We start from the raw sequence: 20,261 nt of genomic DNA on the forward strand, positions 1-20,261 counted from the left end.
TTTTCAGAGAGAAACATGCAGGTGATATTTCACCGTTGAGTGATATAGATTCTAGGAGTGTGTCAGGTGATTCCACACATCAAGATCTGCTTCTTAAGATTATCCATGAATTAGAAGCGAAAAATAATATCCTTGTTGAAAATAATTCATTACTGAAATTCAAGATCGCTACATTGGAAAACAACATCTTAACGAAAGACATCGAGATAAGCAACTTGAATAAAAAGTTGTCTACTGATAAGCGATATATTAGTATCGATAATACGAAGATGTCGAAGAATACAATCGTTCCATCAACGAATACTGCAACTGGTGATCCGAAGCGTCTACCTTCCTACCCGAACGTTGCGTTTGCGGGACCTTCAACAAGTGTTCCGAATCCGATAGAACGAAAACATAATGACCGGAATCAATTCACGCAGGAGCAAGTTGAGTCGGCGATAATAGGCGCCCAAAAATTTCAAAAACTGACAGAAAATTTGAATTCAGTTGAAAAAGTGGAAGTACAAGTTCCAAAGCGAGTGCATAAAGATGATACAGAATGGAAATTAGTCAACAATAAAAAAACAAACCGTAAAAAACGAAAAACTCTAGTTGTAGGTAGTTATTCTGGTTCGTCTTCTATAGAGGGCGTAGATAGCTATAAAGCTTTACATGTTTCTAATTTAAGACCAGATACCACTGCTGAGGAATTGCAAACATTTTTGAAACAGAATTTCTCTGTTGTGAAATGTGAAAAGCTGTCTTCACGTTTTCCTGACGCTTATTCTTCATTTAAAGTACTCATTCCCAGCTCAGAATACAAAAAAGCGCTCGATGGTTCAAACTGGCCCAACAAAGTAAATGTTCATCATTTTTTTCACAGAAGAAAAATGAATCTAGAAAACAAGAATTAAACCTGGTACAAAACCGTTCAATTGCTGATGACTTCAAACTAATGCAGCTGAATGTACAGAGCATCTCCAATAAATTGGAAAACCTGGAAATACTATTCGAGGAAAGAAATCCTGATGTTATTAGTGTAGTGGAACACTGGTGCAACAAGGACAGTATTGGTGCAATGGTTATACCTGGTTATATACAGGCTGATTATTTTTGCCGTTCCTGCAGAGAGCATGGAGGTTCTATGCTGTTATGTAAAGCAGGTTTAAAGTTTAAAAATTTATTGTTATCCGAGTTCTCCGAGGAGATGCATATCGAGATTTGTGGAATTGAGGTATCTTTTCGGAATGCTCGGTTGGGTATCTTAAGCATATATAGACCCTGTAATGGGGATATTGATCTATTTTTTGATAAATTGCATTATGCGTTGCAGGCCTGTTTCAATGTTGTAGATTATATTTTTCTGTGCGGAGATTTTAATATTGATTATTTCAGGCAGGATTGTAAAAATAAGAAATTAACTGATTTATTGCTCTGCTTCGGACTAGGGGTAACTTCAACGGTGGCTACTAGAGTATTCACCAATATAAATGGGAACACTTCTGTTTCCAAAGTAGATTATGTCATCACCAATACCGAACTAAAAGATTATAAATCAACAGTATTCGAGGCGCATATTAGTGATCATAGAGCCATCTTTCTACATTTAGGTTCTGGCTTCCTAAAAAAACAAATACCAGAGTTCAGGTGGGTACGTAATATCAGTCAGAGTAACTTGTCCGATTTGGTGTCCTGTATTTCTGCTGAATGTTTTGATGAACTTTATTTGGAACCAAACGTTGATCTGTGTTTTCAAGGATTCATTAACATAATGCAGTATCACTTGGAGCAATGTTGTCCTCTTATGCGACAGTATTCAGGCAATAATAGGAAAAAGTGGGTTACCACTGAAATTAAAAGTAGCAAGCGGAATTTAAATAATTTATACTGGCTTTACAAGAATATAGGTTCGCCAGACACTCTTGAAATGTATAGAAGAGCGAAAAACCAACATAACAAGCTTATAATAAAAACCAAACTCAGTTTTCATTGTTCGATGATTGAAAAATCAGACAACAAAGCTAAAACCGTTTGGAGCTTGGTTGATACTTTAACAACAAGAGGCATAAAAAATAGTAATCCTATTTGTATTAATATCAATGGAATAACACATGACGATCCAATTGAGTTGGTTGATATATTCGGTCGTTATTTCTCTTCAGTAGCAAGATCTAAGTTAAATTCATGTTATGATGGTGATCTATCTGTTTCTTGCACTACATCACCATTATCATGCAACAATTTCTTTTTCTATCCCGTTTCTAAGGATGAGGTGTTGGAAACAATAAAAAAGTTGAAAAATAAAAAAAGCACTGGTGTTGATTGCATTTCGGTTCAAATTTTGAAATCAGTTGCTGACGTTGTTTGTGAACACTTTGCTCACTTAATAAACCTTTCCATCAGTACAGGTAAATTTCCTAAAATTTTGAAAAAATCAATAGTTGTTCCCATTTACAAAAAGGGTGACGTGAATGAGATAACCAATTACCGGCCTATATCTCTACTTAGTGTATTCTCCAAAGTTTTCGAGAAGATTGTCCTCACTAGAATTATGGATTATTTGGATAAATTCAAATTGCTTAATTCGGCTCAGCATGGTTTTCGTACTGGTCGGTCAACCCAGACAGCTGCACTTTCGTTTGTAGAATCTGTTTACGAGTGTCTGGATAACAACTTATGTGTAGCGGGATTGTTTTTTGATCTCTCCTGTGCTTTCGACACACTTTCCTTCCAGTTCATTCTAGATAAATGTTATAGTTTAGGATTCAGGGGGATATTTTTGGAATGGCTTAGAAGTTTTCTCGACGAGAGAACCATGTCGGTTAGACTGGATGATCGTTTTTCGGATGAGTATGGTGTGGAACTTGGCGTTCCCCAGGGCTCCGTGCTGGGACCGTTAATGTTTCTATTATTTATCAATGATTTGCCTCATCATTTAACGTGCCTGTTGCTGACACTGTTTGCGGATGACACTTCGCTTGTTATTTCGGCCCGGAGCTGTGGGGAATTACAAGTAGCTTGTGAGACCCTTGTAAAACAATTTGTGAATTGGTGTCACTCGAATAGGTTGATATTGAATGTAGATAAGACGGTGTGTGTTTACTTCGGCCTGAAAAATTTCGAGAGGGGTAATTTGAGAATTCGTTATATGGAGGACACCATTGTTCCAAGTGAATGTACCAAATTCCTGGGTGTCTATATAGACCGAAATCTAAGTTGGACTACCCATGTTGATTATCTCTGCAAAAAACTCAACACCACTTTTTTTGCAATACTAAGAGTTAAAAATGTACTACCTGTTGGTTCACTATTAGACATTTATTATAGCCTGGTTTATTGCCATTTAACGTACAATATTATTTTGTGGGGCATCTGTGTGGATATCTCAAGAATCTTCATCGCACAGAAAAGAATAATAAGAAAAATATTTAATTTGAGTTCTCGAACAAGTTGTCGGCCAGTATTTAATGCAAATAGGTTATTGCCCTTACCTTGCATTTATATTTTGAAATGTCTTGTGTATGCAAAGGAAAATGAAAAAAACTGGACAAGACTATCCAGCAACCATGAATACAAGACCAGGAATTCACAGATTCTTTTAGTGCCTAAGCACCGAACTCACAAATTTGAATGCTCTCCACTTTATCAGAGCATTAAGTTATTCAATCATTTACCATCTTCTGTGAAATCACTGGACTTACGTAAATTCAAACTTGAAGTAAAGGAAATTTTGTTGAAGAAATGTTATTATTCAGTAGGGGAATATTGTATTGATATTTTGTCTTAGATTTAAGCTTCTATGTAAATTTTTTTTTCATGTTGACTTATCCTATATACCTTTTGTATGGTGTCTTAATGGATGAATAAACTTATTATTATTATTATTATTATAGGGGGAATAGTATCTGATGATCTGAACCTTATAAGGGTATTTTAGAGTTAAGGAAACTCATAATATAAGATCTCAACTCCATCAACAGAAATTCGTTCCCCATCAGATAAAATATTGACAGAGACAACAAGGATAGCCAGTTAGTTGTTGGCAAACGTTCCTGCTGTGAAAAATTCACAACCCTCTGTCGAATCCAATACTTAATGACTCAGGTTGATTATAACAGAATCAATGCTGATAATTCTGAGCAGCAGATATTTTCTGCTGACGAATTCGATAACCGTAGAGCCTATTTGTATTATTCGCAGGCTCCTATCCACAAACACTGATTGAGGCATTTAATTCACCCCCCTTCGCTTGTGATCTCAAACGATATTCGGGAGGCCTTGGGCCGGGGTGATTTGCGAATAATTCGATGGAAAACGACTGACAATTCGCAACTGAGAATCCAATCGTGCTTCGTTAGCTGACTCGCTTGTTAAACTTATCAATCAGTTTATGGGGTACGTATTGCTTCTATAGTTGCCGAAGTCATTTTGGATTATGTAATTGTGGAGTGGGCGAGTTGAGTTATGAGAATCGTATGGGCTAAGAATGCTCCATGAATTCATAATGTGTTTTCAATAAAAAAATAAGGTTGAAGTCTCTTGATTATCGTTTTTATTCGTGTATCTGATAATCCCAGATTCATCTTCCGATATTGGTGGCATAAACGGAAATACTTTTGAGAAAAAGAGTCATATAAACATAGGCCCACAAATGTTTGGTTTGGGAAATACAGGGTGTAAAAGTTTGATTTTTTTTTAATACTTCTTTCAGAGTACACAAGATATTCGACTGAAATTTGGCATATACCTTCGAATTCAAATTTCACATCAAGTAATATACCTATTTCTATTGCAAATATTCCGAGTGCTATGTTTTCTGGAACAGTGCCGGTTCTTTCCTCCAGAACATTGTTTAGTTGGACTGCTAGTAGTTTAAGAACATCTTAGAGGAACTTTGATCTAGTTACTAAAGTTTTTGTTATTCCTTTTTTACTTTTGTTGTATCTGATATCGATCCCAAAAAAAAATTTTAAACAATTGTCTCAAAGTGCTCAGAAAAAATCAAATTACAATAAATATTCAGGTACTAGGCTGTAATGCATAAATTCTTTATAAGTTTTGCTGCTTATTTCTCCGAACTATAACAATAATTTCTAAAGATTCAATATATTTGTATAATCATCACAAATAATTGGACTATAAAAAACAACCTGTAAAGCTGTGCGGGTTCATGTTTGAGAGACTTAGTTTTCTTAAAATTATCAAAAGAATCATTTATTCCCGTTTGAACCTACAATTCAGGAACACCCAATATAGTTATGGAGGATTGAAGACAAGTGACGAAGTATTTTACAACAGAGTTAGAAATTTCAGTGGCTTAGTTGGTTTTTCAACTGTGCTAGGCATTACCAGAGGTTTTTAAGTGTAGACTGACCCTTATCTCTTATGGACTAGACATATTTATACTGACTTCATTAGATGATGTGAAGATACAAACTCATTCTATTCACTTTTTTGTTAGGTTTGCATACACTTGGTTGCTGGTAACCAGGAGGTCTGAACGATTGGTGTCTCTTATCTACTGTTGATGTTATTGAAATGATTCGGAATATATTCTTGGGTAGTAGTTATTCATGTTTGAAAGACTGCAGTTCTTCCAAAATAATTGTTGCGTCTTCTTTCAGAGCAAATTCGATGAATGTGAACACATCTGTCTGATTCCTGATGAAAACTTTTGACAGTGGCAGAACTCCACTTTCGAAAAGCGGATCAATTTCATTCTAAGATCTCATTAAGCCGGCGTTTTCCTCAGAATAATTTCTGGAAACGCTTCCTATTGTTTCCTTGTCTTAACCCTGAGCTGGTTCGAATTTTCTTTTGCTCTAATCTTTGGACAAAAAAGTTTGTCCCAAATTGATATAATATCAACTCTTATTCAAGTTATTTCAATTCACATATACGTCCAGTTCTATCCACAAGTGTTTTAGTTTTTGATAGTGCTAGAATCGGTCTGTGCTTCTACCTTTAGATTTTTCTGTTACCAATTCAAAATGAACTGACAATTCGCGTGTATATTCCTTGGATGTATAACAAAGACTATTAGATGTTTCTCTTTGTCAGATCAGCTAACATAAAAGGAAGTATTATTATTCAAGAGGAATGTTTTCAACTGACGACAATTGAGGTTCTACAAATATTAATTTTTTAACCGTGAGGTTCTTCCACTCTAACCAGTAATGTTTATGTAAGTTTTTGGGCTAGCTAACCCCTAATTTTCTCGGTGTTTTCTTGGTGAAAAAAGTAATTTTCCGAAGGAATTGACACTTTGTGGGTAGAAAAATTTCAATGACGCCAATCAGGAGCATTCAAATGCTCATCATTTATATACCTTTTCAGATACTGCTGACGGAGCTCTGTCGGTACAAACATCATCTGTACCGTATTGCAAAGTCAGCAGATGAGATTTGCAGGCTCTGTGGATCAGAAGCAGAAACATCCGAACTCATGGTATGCAAGTGTCCAGAGCTGGCTGGCCTTAGAACCATTCATGTGTGGAAGCCGGTCCTGGATACCCGAGGGGTAATGGTCAAGTCCCCTAAGGAGGTTTTCAGTTTTATCAACGTCATTGACGACCTCCTTGGATTTCCATGAATGAGTAGGGTAGAGAACAAAAGATCTACATGGTCGCAGTTCCCGGTAGGCTCACCGAGCCACAAAGACTCCAGTTCAAATAATAATTATACCCTTTCAGATTACATATACGCCTATGTAGTGTTGCAAGGGTGCAATTGACGTATGAATGAAATAGTATTCAAAATCTCCTGATTCCAAATCAATGCCATTTTTTTATATCCTGCTCGAATTTTCTATGATTCTGATAACAGCATAATTTAGAATACCTAATATTTGAAATTGTTATTTTATATTCACTTGATCCTAGCCCAATGTCATCTGTTCTCAGTGGAATATTGTAAATTGCTCTTCTAATATTTCCTTTGAATTTTACATGGTTCTGATGACGTGGTTAGATCAAAATTTCGCAAATAGCTAGAAATTGCTATTTTATATCAATTCCCAAAACCTCAACTCCGTCAATTTAATGGTCAAGGAAATATTGGGTATTGCAAGATTTTATCTCGATCAAAATCTATAGTTTTGAAATTATCAGGAAAACAAAATATCAAACAGCCATATTCATGGAACTTAACCTTGGCATTCAAGCTCCAAACATACCCTGAAAATGTCAAGTTCTTGGATGTATCCTTTGAAGAGCAATAAACGCACAACCGGAGGGACAAAATCAAACCATATTCTTCGATAGCATTTCGATCCCAAAATCAGAAAATTTTAGATATTTGGACATAATGAAATGCCAAATTTGATATTCCAATATCAATTTTCTACAAAGTTACCAACAACAAATTGATCTCTTTGAACTCGACGGAATGAGATGATTTTCTCAAAGAGAGGAATTGTAAACCATTAAATTTTAAGGATTACCCACAATTCTAAGAACCGGAAATAACGACATGTTCTCCAGTGTACCCGAGGCAAGGAAGAAATAGATGGTTCCAGGGATATCACAGAATTACCGCCATGAAACTGAGAAATATCGTTTAAACTCAGCTCCTCAAAGATTAATAGCACTCAAGACTTACGAACACCTGAAACTCATTTGTACATTATTCAGGAGCCCCTGTGAATCTAACTCTGAAAATATTTCAGCGAATGAAACACGTTAGGGGATTTTTACCGGCTTCGAAGTAAGAAATAGGGTGTCATTTATCTTAACGTTCTGAAGTCGAACCCTATCAGGGTGGTCTGCCTCTCTTGGCAGGTTAATCGATTGTTCAATTACTGGTCCCTCGGGAAAACAGGCGGCTAATGTGAAATCCTTGTTTCTAAATTAAGGATTCAATCTTTTTTCCACTTTGTAGAAATTAACGTTGAGTGGTTATGGGTTAACGCAGTGTCCTGAGTGGAAAGAGGCGTTTCTGGCAGTATTTTCTTCGATTACCGTTTTTATGTAGCGTTTGCTGCCACTAATGATACTCGGGGACAGCAGGCGTTGGAGAAAAAAGTCCTCGTTTTCATAGGAAACGTCACTCGAGTTTAAGTACAGTAATTTGCTAAAACCTAGAAGCATTCCTTTTCGAGCTCTCTTTCCATTATAATATTTTTGTCGTCTTTCATTAAAAATGAGAGGAGAATTCCGTTTGATATCTATCAGAACTCGAGATGTGGTTAAAAGGCTGTGCAGTAGAGCGGAATCCTTCGATTTAATTTTCAATTTTTCTTCAATGCTCTATCCCGAGAAGTTTTCATATTACGATATTTGTCATTCGTGTCAAAACAAAATCGTACTCCACTAATCGATGAGAAGAGTTGAATGCAATGCAAATCGATTCCGAGCAAATTTGCATGCAGTACTTTCAGGTTACGTCAGAACATTATCTGAACAATCTAGCTCTTCAATTCCTAGAATTAGGGAAATGAAAGAAAAAACCCAAGCTACGGCCTTCCGATTTACCTCTTGCAGACATTTCTGTTTGAAGGTTCACCTTCTCGTAAATTCCTAGTTATGATTGCTTCGCTCATTGAACCATATTATATTATATGAAGATATTCTGGTTCTGGTCTACCTCTCTCAAACCTCTCTTAGTGAAAGAACGTGCTCTGAGTGGTTTCAACGCACCAAGAACGGTAATTTGTATGTTGAAGGTTTTCCAAGATGCAGAATTGGAGGCAATACTTGATTAAGACTCGTATCAAACGCAACAAGAATTTGCAGGATCATTGGAAGTGACGCAACAAGCTATTTCAAAACGCCTCAAAGTCATGGGAATGATTCAGAAACAGGTGCCGTACGAGTTGAAGCCGAGAGATATTGAACGGCGTTTGTTTACTTGTGAACTGCTTACAAGGTAACGACGCAAAGGTTTCCTGCATCGCATTGTGACTGGAGACGAAAAATGGGTTCATCACGATACTTCTAACCGAATATTCTCGGTTCTAATGTCATGCTCAGTATTTAGTGGGACCAGCTCGGCGTAGTGTATTATAAGTTGTTAAAATCGTCTTTGATAATCACAGGCGATTGTTTTCGAACGCAATTAATGCGTTTGAGCCGAGCATTGAAAGACACACGGCCGCAATATAACGAGAGACATTATACATTGATTTTACAGCATGACATGTTGCGAAAGTGGTCAAGACATACTTGGAAACGTTGAAATGGGAAGTCCTACCCCACCTGTCGTATTCTCCAGAAGTTGCTCCCTCGAACTATAACTTATTTCGATCATTGGCGTACGGCCTGGCTGACCAGCACTTCCGCTCTTATGAACAAGTAAAAACTAGGATAGGTTCGTTGATCACTTCAAAAGATGACCAGTTTTTTCAACGCGGGATTCGTACGCTGCCCGAGAGATGTGAGAAAGAAGTGGTCAGCGATGGACAATACTTTGAGTCATAAATGTAAACCAATTTGTTACAATAAAGTCTCAAATTTCGGAAAAAACGGCGGAAGTAGAGTTGTACGCCCTTGGTCATTATGTTGTATATGTTCTTCTTCCTTCCCTTAGAGATATTTTCAGAACATCAACTCCAATAATTCAATGAACCAATAATTATTGGTGCATTGAATTGCTAACGTTGCCAATTAAATATCTCGGGTGGATTCTGCAACAAGAAAATGTTTTTATAAGTTCATCGAAGTATCCTATCGACCATTTGCATCACGATCAACTCTCCGAAACTCTCCGATTGGCATTATGAATGAAATGAAAGCAGTAAAATAACAACGACTACAGAATAACTGGATTTCCCATCCCAATAAAATAATCAAACCCGATCGTGGAACGAATACACGAAGCACTCTGGCAGAACTCCAGGAAGTGGATCACATTAAAATTTAAAATCATCACCATTTTCATAGATTCCTCCTCGAGCCGTTATGATGTATAATGTTATGAGAGATGCGTCCAAAACACAGGGGATGTCATAAAACTCATCTCGCCTCATCACTGTGGAATGTCTCAGGATTTCACGCCGCCTGGACCCGGAATGGTAATTCGCAGATGGATGAGAGGGCTGGGAAATATTCATGCAATGCAACCCGACGAGTAAGGTCGCGCTTTCTGAACTTTCACAATCTGTAATATCGGCTCTGGCACCTACGGGGAGATTTTTCCACATTCTTCTCTCCCCTCGAACATAATACCGAATCTTTTTTCGGATCAAACTGGTATCCCACGTAATTTATGTGAGTGCGAGCCCCGAGTGTACTTTGGATGACTGTAGTTCAAAACGTATGGCGAAAGTTGTGGAGATATGAGGAATATTATTCTCAGTCAGTTTTTTTTATTGGTGGCGGTTTTAGTTTTTTGGTCGGATCTCTGACACTCAGTTAAAAATACATTTTGTCTTGAGAATTCCACTTTATTCGTCAACATGTTTCTTCACCTTCTGAAGACTACAACGCTCTCCTGACTTTTGAATACCTTTTCTGTAGAAAGATGCTTTGCTCACGAAATAGGAGCCATAATTTCTTTATCAGAGCCAAATTTCTTTATCTGAAGCATTCTTTTAGGGCTACAAAAAGCCAATTATCACTTTGGGCCAAATCTAGAAAATGAGCTGGAGGTCAAGCTGTTGAATTTGACCGCAGTTTTTAGATCGTCTTGGTGGAAGAGAATATTTTCTTATGAATTTGAGGATATATTTTCCTACTTTCTGCACTCAATCACATTAACGTTATTCAATATTCGCCTCTGATGCTTCAACCTTTTTCCAGATGGTCAATGAATAGTGCATAATGCCAAAAACTTGTCAGATGATTTTGATTGATCCGTATCTTGCGTCCAGGAGATGTGGCAGCCTAGAGAAATTTATCCAATTATCTTTCGAAAATTTCAGTTTATAACATATAATTTCTGAAATAACAGACAAACTGCAACTGCAAGCAATTTCGTGATCTACGTAATCGAATTGAACGATGAAGAGGTACAACATTTCAATGAAGGATTTCTTAATTTTTTCGAATTTTCTAAGGTCTGTGTATGAAAAATTTGACAAAAATTTTTCGACATACAAAGTTCCGGCCGAAATCGAAATTTGAAAAATCAGGTATCGTCAATTCTAACTACGCTCACCGATTTTTCGTAGATCACACAGTTTAAGAAATTTCTCAACTCGAAATTTGGGAAAAAAACCGTGAAAATTTCTATAGAAGAATCGTTATATCTCCTGAAATATTTGTCACAGACCCCGTATTTTGAAGATTCGTGTATGATCTAGAACTTGATGAGAGTTCGAGTCCGTATCTTGCGTCCAGGAGTTGTGGCAGTCTTGAGAAAAGTACCAAATTTTTTTTTGAAAATTTCAGTTTATAACGAATAATTTCTGAAATAAAGGACTAATCGCCCAACTACTAGCACTTTCGTGATTCTCGGAATCGAATCAATCGATGTAGAGGGACAACATTCCTATAAATGATCTTTTAATTTTTGTGAATTTTCCAGGGTGAAAAAAAAAAATTCAACAAATATTTTTCGACATAAAAATTTTCGGGTGAGTTCGAAATTTGAATAATCAGGTATAGTCAATTCTAACTAAGCTCACCGAATTTTTCGTTGATCACACAGTTTGAGAAATTTCTGGAAATCGTGAAAATTGAATTTCTATTGATCGTTATATCTCCTGACATAGTTGTCACAGACTACTCAAATAAAAATGTTTTTTGAAGATTGAGATATTATCTAAAACTTGATGAGAGTTCAAGTCCATATCTGGCGTCCAGGAGTTGAGGCAGTCCCGAGAAAATCATCAATTTTTTTTTTAAATTCAGTGCATAACGAAGTATTATTGAAATAACAGAATTATAATGAAGATCAACTATTTTTCGTAGACCTCACTGTTTAACAGAGTCATATTTCTGATAAGGGGAAAATATTTGAGATACGATTCAACAATTCCTGAAATTTTAAGCGACATACAAACAATTATTTTTCGTTTTCTGTAGAAAATATGATGCAATATTCATATAATATTCATTCAAACATTCATCGAAAAACCTGCAAAAGCGCTGAATTATCTCAATTTCATTCTTGGTGGCAGAATGTTAAATCGATCTGGACTAATTTCTACCAGCTGGGGCAGACAAGTGGAAGTATCTTGAGGAGTTGGAATGGAGTGGAAAAACTATTCTCGTTCCTGATTTTCCAACCAGGAAGTTCAGCTCGGTATCTGTTCCCTACTAATGGTTTGATAAGTGACCTATCGATTAGAGTCTCTAGCCTACGAAGGGAATCTTGAGGAAATTGTGGCAGAGTTATCTGCGGTAACAATTGATCGATATTTTTTTGCAGGATGCCCGAAAAATATTCCTTAAGCTCTACAGGAAATTTCAGTCAACAAATATGCTAATCTCATGAGCTCATGCGAAAGTGAAGTTAAAAATGTGAATTGATTAGAACCTATCAGGCCAATTGAAAAGTCTCCGGTCTGATGCACAGATGGTGGTGCTAGATTTGAATTTATATGATTTTTAGTTGGTACCAACCTTCAAACGATACGTGTCAAAATCTGATAGCAGTCCGGCTATCAGTTTGTTATATATTGCATTGTGAGTGCAGCTACTGATCTTTTTTGAAAAAAGATGGAAGATAAAAAATTTCCTGTGCTGCTGAAATATTGCTTTTTGAAGAGAAAAAATACATTTGAAGCGAAATTTTGGCTTGATGAAGAGTTTCCGGGGTTTGCACCAGGAAAATCAACCATCATTGATTGGTATGCTAAGTCTAAACGTGGTGAAATGAGCACCGAAGACGGCGAATGAAGTGGACGCCCAAAAGAGGCTGTCACCAACGAAAAAATCATAAAAGTTCACAAAATAATTTTGAATTATCGTAAAGTGAAGTTGATCGAGATAGCAGACATTGTGAAGATATTATCTGAATGCGTACATCATACCATCCATATTTGTACATGAGAAAGCAAACTGGAAAATGGGTGCCGCGCGAGCTCACAGTCGATCAAAAGCAACGACAATGATTCTGAGCAGTGTTTGAGGCTGTTTGAGTGCAATAAACCTGAAGTTTTGCGTCGATATGTGACATTGGCTGCATCATTTCTCTCCGGTGTCCGATCGACAGTCAACTGAATGGACTGAACACGATGAACCGAATCTAAAGCGAGGAACAACAGTCAACTGGCAAGGTTATGGCATTAGTATTCTGGGATGCGCAAGGTATAATATTCATTGATTACCTCCAAAACGGCCGGACCATCAACAGCGACTATCATATTGCGTTATTGGATCGTCTGAAGGATGAAATCGTTTAAAAACGGCCCCATTTAAAGAAAAAAAAGGTGTTGTTTCATCAAGACAATGCGCTGTGTCACAAATCAATGAAAACAGTGGCAAAATTGCATGAATTGGACTTCGAACTGCTTCTGTAGCCACCGTATTCGCCAGATCTAGCTCCCAGCGACTTTTCGTGTTCTCAGACCTCAAATAATGCTCGCTGGAAAGAAATTAAACGCCAATAAGAAGGAATCCCCTAAACTGAGGTCTATTTTGAAGCGAAAAACAAATCGTACTACGAATATGGTATCGAAAAGTTGGAATATTGCTATAATCGCTATTTCCTCTCGTTGAATAATAAAATCGAATTTTGCAAAAAATGTGTTTTACTATGGTGGATCGGAGACTTTTCAATTGACCTGTTACATTGCTCATTGCTCATTCTGAACAAATCAGACAATATGTCTGTTGATCTTTTGTAAGGAAACTTCGGCCACCTGACGGATAATATTTTTGAATTATAGTAATCATGAAATTTTCTAACGCATTCGCCATTTTGTAACATATTTTCTAAGATTCATTTCACACTGTATGCGGACTTCTGCAAGCATTGAATATATGTAATAGGTTTGACAACAGTTTGTTCTTCTAAATATCCAAAAAATGTTGAGGTTTAGTAGCGTTGTTATTCAGATTTCTGGAGACATACAAACAAATTTCATTCTATTTTTGTAGCAAAGATAACAAAACGAATAAGGAGGCGTGCAAAATTCAATTCCGAAGTGTTGCAATTGAAAATCAAGAATCTATAAGATTCGAAGTATCTCAAACGCCTATTAATCCTTGTGTGAAGGACCAACTTGATTATCTCCCTCCCCGATCCCATCAATATGAGGATATCGAATCGAACAAATTTCCTCCACATCCAATTAGGAAGACCGAGTCAGTTTTTCAGGGGGTAGGCACATTTTTCATTCGATTATTGGAAACGCACCGACAACTAGCTAAGTCGCTTATTCTGCAAAGCCGTTAGTGGAAAGGCTGAAATTTACTATTCTCCTGTTTCCTGGGGCCTTCTCGGGCCTTTTTTTATATAACGAACAGTTTCTAACCGAAAGCACTTAGCTGCCAGCGCGATACTAATAAAATTTAGGTGTCCAGGAAAAAGCGTAAAATATAGTCCCAGCTTCGCTACCCAGACGTACTCCTACGCTCCTGGCCACGAAAAATAAACAAGTGTAGAAGGCTGCTCGGAAATTGAATGTAGAATGGGTCCTTTCCCATGTGACGCATGTGACAATTTCGAATATCAATTAAAGTGTATCCCAATTTTATTTTTATGAATATGTATGAATTGATTTGTTGTTTGATCGAAATGAATATGAAATTTGATGGTTTTCATAAAGTTTCGAAGGGTATAATTTGCTTTGAAACGTTGTGTATATTTTTTCATGCGGAAATGTTATTAATATCATTGAAATATGGAATTTGTATTGGATATTGTAATTAAAGATTACAATTCGAAAATAATTGGAAGTAGAGCTTAAAAATTTATTTTATGTTTTGTCTCTTGCAATGAGAATTGAAATTGAAATTTGATTTTATCCAATTAGTGATGCAGATTTGAGATTTGTTTAAAACTTACTTGATTCATTTTGCGTTTAAACTTTTATTGAATTGAATAAAGAATTTCATATCAAAATTTTCAGCTTCTTCCTATTGCATCTTGGACTAATCGCCTAAATGCGAGCACTTTTATGATCTACGTAATCGAATCAATCAATAAAGAGGTACAATTTCTATGATTGAAATTTTAAATGAAAAATTCGGAAATTTAATGTTAATGGGTTCTTTCCCATATGGCGCATGTGACAATTTCGAATATCAATTAAAGTGTAGCCCAATTTTATTTTTATGAATATGTATGAGTTGATTTGTTGTTTGATAGAAATGAATATGAAATTTGATGGTTTTCATAAAGTTTCCAAGGGTGTAATTTGCTTTGATCCGTTGTGTATATTTTTTCATGCAGAAATGTTATTAATATCATCGAAATATGGATGTATGTATTGGATATTTCATTAAAGATTACAATTCGAAATTAATTGAAAGTAGAGCTTAAAAATTCATTGCATTTTTTGACTCTTATAATGCGAATTGAAATTGAAATTTGATTTCATCCAATTAGTGACGCAGATTTGAGATTTGTTTAACACTTATTCATTGTAAGTTTAAACTTTTATTGAATTGAATAAAGAATTTTATATCAAAATTTTCACCTTCTTCCTATTGCAACATGGACTAATCGCCAAACTTCAAGCACTTTCGTGATCTACTTAATCGAATCAATCAATAAAGAGTTGCAACATTTCTATGAATGAACTTTTAAATGGAAAATTCGGAAATTTAATGTGAATGGGTTCTTTCCCATGTGGCACATGCGACAGTTTCGAATATCAATTAAAGTGTAGCCCAATTTTATATTTATGAATATGTATGAGTTGATTTGTTGTTTGATCGAAATGAATATGAAATTTGATGATTTCCATAAGTTTCGAAGGGTAAAATACAATTTGCTTTGATCCGTTGTGTATATTTTTTCATGCGGAAATGTTATTAATATCATCGAAATATGGATGTATGTATTGGATATATCATTAAAGATTACAATTCGAAATTAATTGAGAGTAGAGCTTAAAAAGTTTACATTTTATCTCTTGCAATGACAATTGAAATTTCATTGTATCTAATTAGCGACGCAGATTTGAGATTTGTTTAACATTTACTTGGTTCATCGTAAGTTTAAACTTTTATTGAATTGAATAAAGAATTTTATATCAAAATTTTCACCTTCTTCATATTGCAACATGGACTAATCACACAACAGCAAGCACTTTCGTGATCTACGTAATCAAATCAACCAATTAAAAGGTACAACATTTCCATGAAGGAACTTTAAATTTTTCCGAATTTTTGTAAGGTTTGAGAATGGAAATTTCGACAAAAATTTTTCGACATAAAAATGTTAGGGCGAGATAAAAATTTGAATAATCTGGTATCATCTATTCTAACTACCCTCACCGATTTTTTGTAGACCACACAGAGAAAAATTTGAATTCAAAATTGGGGAAAAAACTGTAAAAATTAAATTTCTATACAAGAATCGTTATATCTCTTGAAAATATTTGTCACAGACCCTTCAAATAAAAATTTTTTTCGATTGATCAAGGACTGATCTAGAACTTGATAAGAGCTTTATTTTGTATCTTGCGTTCAGGAGATGGGACAACCTCGAGAAAATTGTCAAAAATTTTTCTTTGAAAATTCAGATTATAAACTATAATTTCTGAAAGAATGGACTAATCGCCCTTTCGGCAGAATTCTAGAAATCAATATTCTGCATAAAGTTCCAAAATTTTACAACCCATCCTGATATATCTGAAATGAGGCCAAACACATATTCCAGAATGTATCGAACAATATCAAAAATGAAGATTGTGAACAGTGGAAACTTACCAAGAATTCGTCAGAAAAACTATCCAGCAATCTGAAACAACAAACAGTATTTTATCAAACGAACCAAATAATAATTCGGAAACATTTCTGGCGTATAATTCATCTTCGAAAAATTCGAAGGATAACGATTAATCACCAGCCAGTAGTTAATGAGAAAATAGTCCAATAGAGGGAAAATACACAGAGGAAAAGCGCAGAACCAAGTCGACATTTTCTCCCTACGTAAACCCTGTATATTTTACCCGAATGTACTTTATTCCACCAGAATTTATTTCAGGAGCGGAGTGTCAGTTACAAATGATTTTCTCGGTTTATACATTTGAGGAATTAGAAAGAGAAGTAGTGGCACGTATCTGAATAAAATACATTTTCTCTCATAACGAGACCAGGAGAAAAGCTCCTGAAAACACTACGTATTTCAGAACCAGGTCATCTCGCTCTTCATCAAATATAAACCTCTTTCTTACCTTTCAAGTATTAAGTGTTCATTAAGTTTTATCAAAGTTGTGAAATAAGTTCTCGCAGACGGAAAGTACTAATTTACGTATTCCATTTTCTTAATGGATATTATTCTCAGATATCAGGAACTTTCAAATCCACTTATATTGCATTCGTTGGGGTATTTTCATTTCGGAATAAGTGCTGAAAGAAAATATCGAGTTGGGAGAAAGTTATTTCGTATTTTTCGCTTTAATTCAATGCTTCATAAAAAATGTAAAAATGCTTCCGAAGATACTTGTTGAAATTTCGGAATATAAAGGTAAATCTAGATCGAGATACATAGACGTACAACTTTACTTCCGCTGTTTTTTCCCGAAATTCGAGGCTTTATTTTGAGGAACTGGTTGAACATTTTTGATTCAAAGTATTGTCCACCGTTGACCACTACTTTCTCCTATTTTTCGGGCAGTATACGAATCCCGCGTTGAAAAAACTGGTCAACTTTTGAAGCTATTCACGAATCGAACCAATTTTTCACTTCTTCATAAGATCGGAAGAGCTGCTCAGCCGGACAGTGTACCATTGATCGAAACAAATGATAGTCCGAGGAAGCAACGTCTGGAGAATATGGTGGATGGGGTTGGACTTTCCATTTTAACGTTCGGAAGTATGTCTTGACCACTTTCGCAACATGGGGTCGAGCATTGTCATGCTGTAAAATTACTTAATCATGTCTCTCGTTGTATTGCGGCCGTTTGTCTATCGATGCTTGGCTCAAAAGGTTTAATTGCGTTCAATAACAATCGCCTGTGATTGTTTGAGTCAGTTTCAACAACTCATAATACAGTACGTCGAGCTGGTCCCACCAAAAACCGAGCATGACCTTGGAAGCGTGAATATTTGGCCGTGGACGTGGAAGCATGGCCTGGATATCCCAACGATTTTCTGCGCTTGGGATTATCGTAATGAACCCATTTTTCATCTCCAGTCACAATTCGATACAGAAATCCCTTCCGTTTTTGCCTTGCAGATGTTCACAAGTAAACAAATGCCGTTCAACATCTCTCGGCTCAACTCGTACGGCACCCAATTTCCTTGTTTCTGAATCATTTTCAAGACTTTCAGGAGTTTTGAAATATTTTTACTTGTTGCATAACTCCCTATAATCCTGTCAATTCTTGTTGCGTTTAACACGAGACTTGATCATCTTCGAAAACCGTCTCTCTGTAATGTACCCAGCTAGGGTAGGTTCGGTCAATCGTTATACAGTTGAAGGAATGGTCAATTAATACTCTGCAGACTCATCAAAGTGTATTTATTTCACCACCATGCTGGTCTACGACGAAAAATCACCATTCTTGAATCGTTAAAACCACTCTCGGCATGTTCTTTGACTAATATTGGCCTCTCCTTTGGTATTTGATAGCATTCGATGAGCCTCAGCCGCATATTTATTTCTCCATATGTAAGCAGAAAATCAAAACCTCCTGCTGAAGGAAATTTAGCTCGTAAGCTGACATGTTTAATCGAGAATAGCTTCATGATGCGAACACAAATCGACTAATATTTCGATGGCGTTATGTTTACAATCAAATCTATTACAAAAAGACGAAAGAAAAGTTTTACACCTAATATTTAAGGTTGAATGACCCTATGTCCCTGGACTCACATAGCCAGGGTTCTCTACTGACATGAGATTGTCGTTATATCAACTGGCCAGAGGCAATAAAATAACTCTATTATGGGTACAGAGGTTTTGGTGGGGATGAAAGAGCCGATGAAATTGAGAAAAGATCATCAAGGTCAACACCTGTTGAACCTGAGCTTTTCTGTGAGCTTGAAAAGATCATAGTAAGGCCAACAGTTTAACAATAGTGGTTGGAAAACAGAATAACCCTCTAGAGGATCACTCCTTGTTTTGCTCAGGCATAGAAATTTGTGGTGCTTCAACCGACTTAAAACAGAAAGCTCTCGTTTGAGCACCATAAACTGAGCTTCAGGTATTGGTGAGACTGCTGACAAGCCACTGTCAAGCAAATATCTTTTGAAGCCTGTACCTGGAGTGGTGAGAAGACACAGTAACACAATCGATTTTCCTAACTGGTACCAATGTTGCCAAATATACAGATTTATTAGCATTCATAAAGATTTTCTGTGGATACAAGTTTTTATACAGAATTGTTAAATTTCAAACAAAAACAAACGTGATTTATTGAAAACGGAGGTAGCCATGATTGATTTGAAGACTTTTCAAAGGTTTAACTAATGTTTAGGTAGGGCAAACAATTTGCGGAAACTTTCTGCGAAGAACACATTGTATAGAGCAATCATTCAAAACGTTAGAACATCAGTTTCATACATTCAATGCCAGGAAGGTAATATCAATAAAAAATGATTTTACTCCACTTGAAATGCCATTTCCATATTTTCACATAGATCAACCATATAAAAATCTCTTATGAATTTCCACAAAGCGCAAAATTTGGAACACACCCTCTATTTGCTCAGGGACGCTGTTCAAGCATCAGCCATGTTGAACTTTCCTATCTGATTCGAGCAAAGCATCCCGAATTTTTCACATTCATAATCAGCGCTGACGTAACTTGGAGATGGAAATACGTTACAAAGCTTTCAGCGTGTTTAGCACTTTGGCTAGAAGTTGAAATAACTTTTTCGTATTGGCGAGAAACGATTTTCATCCTTTCATAAATACGAATATGCTGATCAGTCAATCGGTCCATGGTAATTATTCAGTTTGAAATTGAAAAAGTTTCCCGGATATTCCGGAAGGAATTCCTGTAAAAGCGTGGAGAAATGCCGGATATTTCATTCCGAACTTTCAGCGATTACATCTTCATTCTATGTATTCTTGAGATTGTTCCGATGTTATCGCCCGGGGTGTTTGCCATAATGAGTTAGTTATATTTGAAGCGTGGGGGGGAATTCACCAGCAATCAGTCATTCGAAATTAATGTTTTCAACTCATTTCAACGAATGAAATTGGGTTAAATTTCACTGTTACTGTCTTTGAAGAATGAAGCTGCCTTTACACTTCAAAAGGAGAGGCAACAACACA

General features: G+C 36.1%; 1 protein-coding gene across 3 annotated transcripts in view; it reads right to left on the reverse strand.

Annotated features, from left to right (window-relative positions):
* Positions 1–20,261, reverse strand: part of LOC123678984 (neuroligin-1-like) — a 260,712-nt gene that overhangs the window by 172,327 nt on the left and 68,124 nt on the right. For 2 of the 3 annotated variants that reach the window (XM_045616290.1, XM_045616288.1), the window contains exon 2: positions 16,745–16,775. The exons of the other annotated variant lie outside the window; for it this stretch is intronic. The gene's annotated coding sequence lies outside the window, so the exon portion shown is untranslated. The remainder of the gene's footprint in view (positions 1–16,744; positions 16,776–20,261) is intronic. 3 annotated transcript variants of the gene reach the window in all.

Source organism: Harmonia axyridis, chromosome 4 (assembly GCF_914767665.1).
Source record: "Harmonia axyridis chromosome 4, icHarAxyr1.1, whole genome shotgun sequence".
Classification (NCBI taxonomy): domain Eukaryota; kingdom Metazoa; phylum Arthropoda; class Insecta; order Coleoptera; family Coccinellidae; genus Harmonia; species Harmonia axyridis.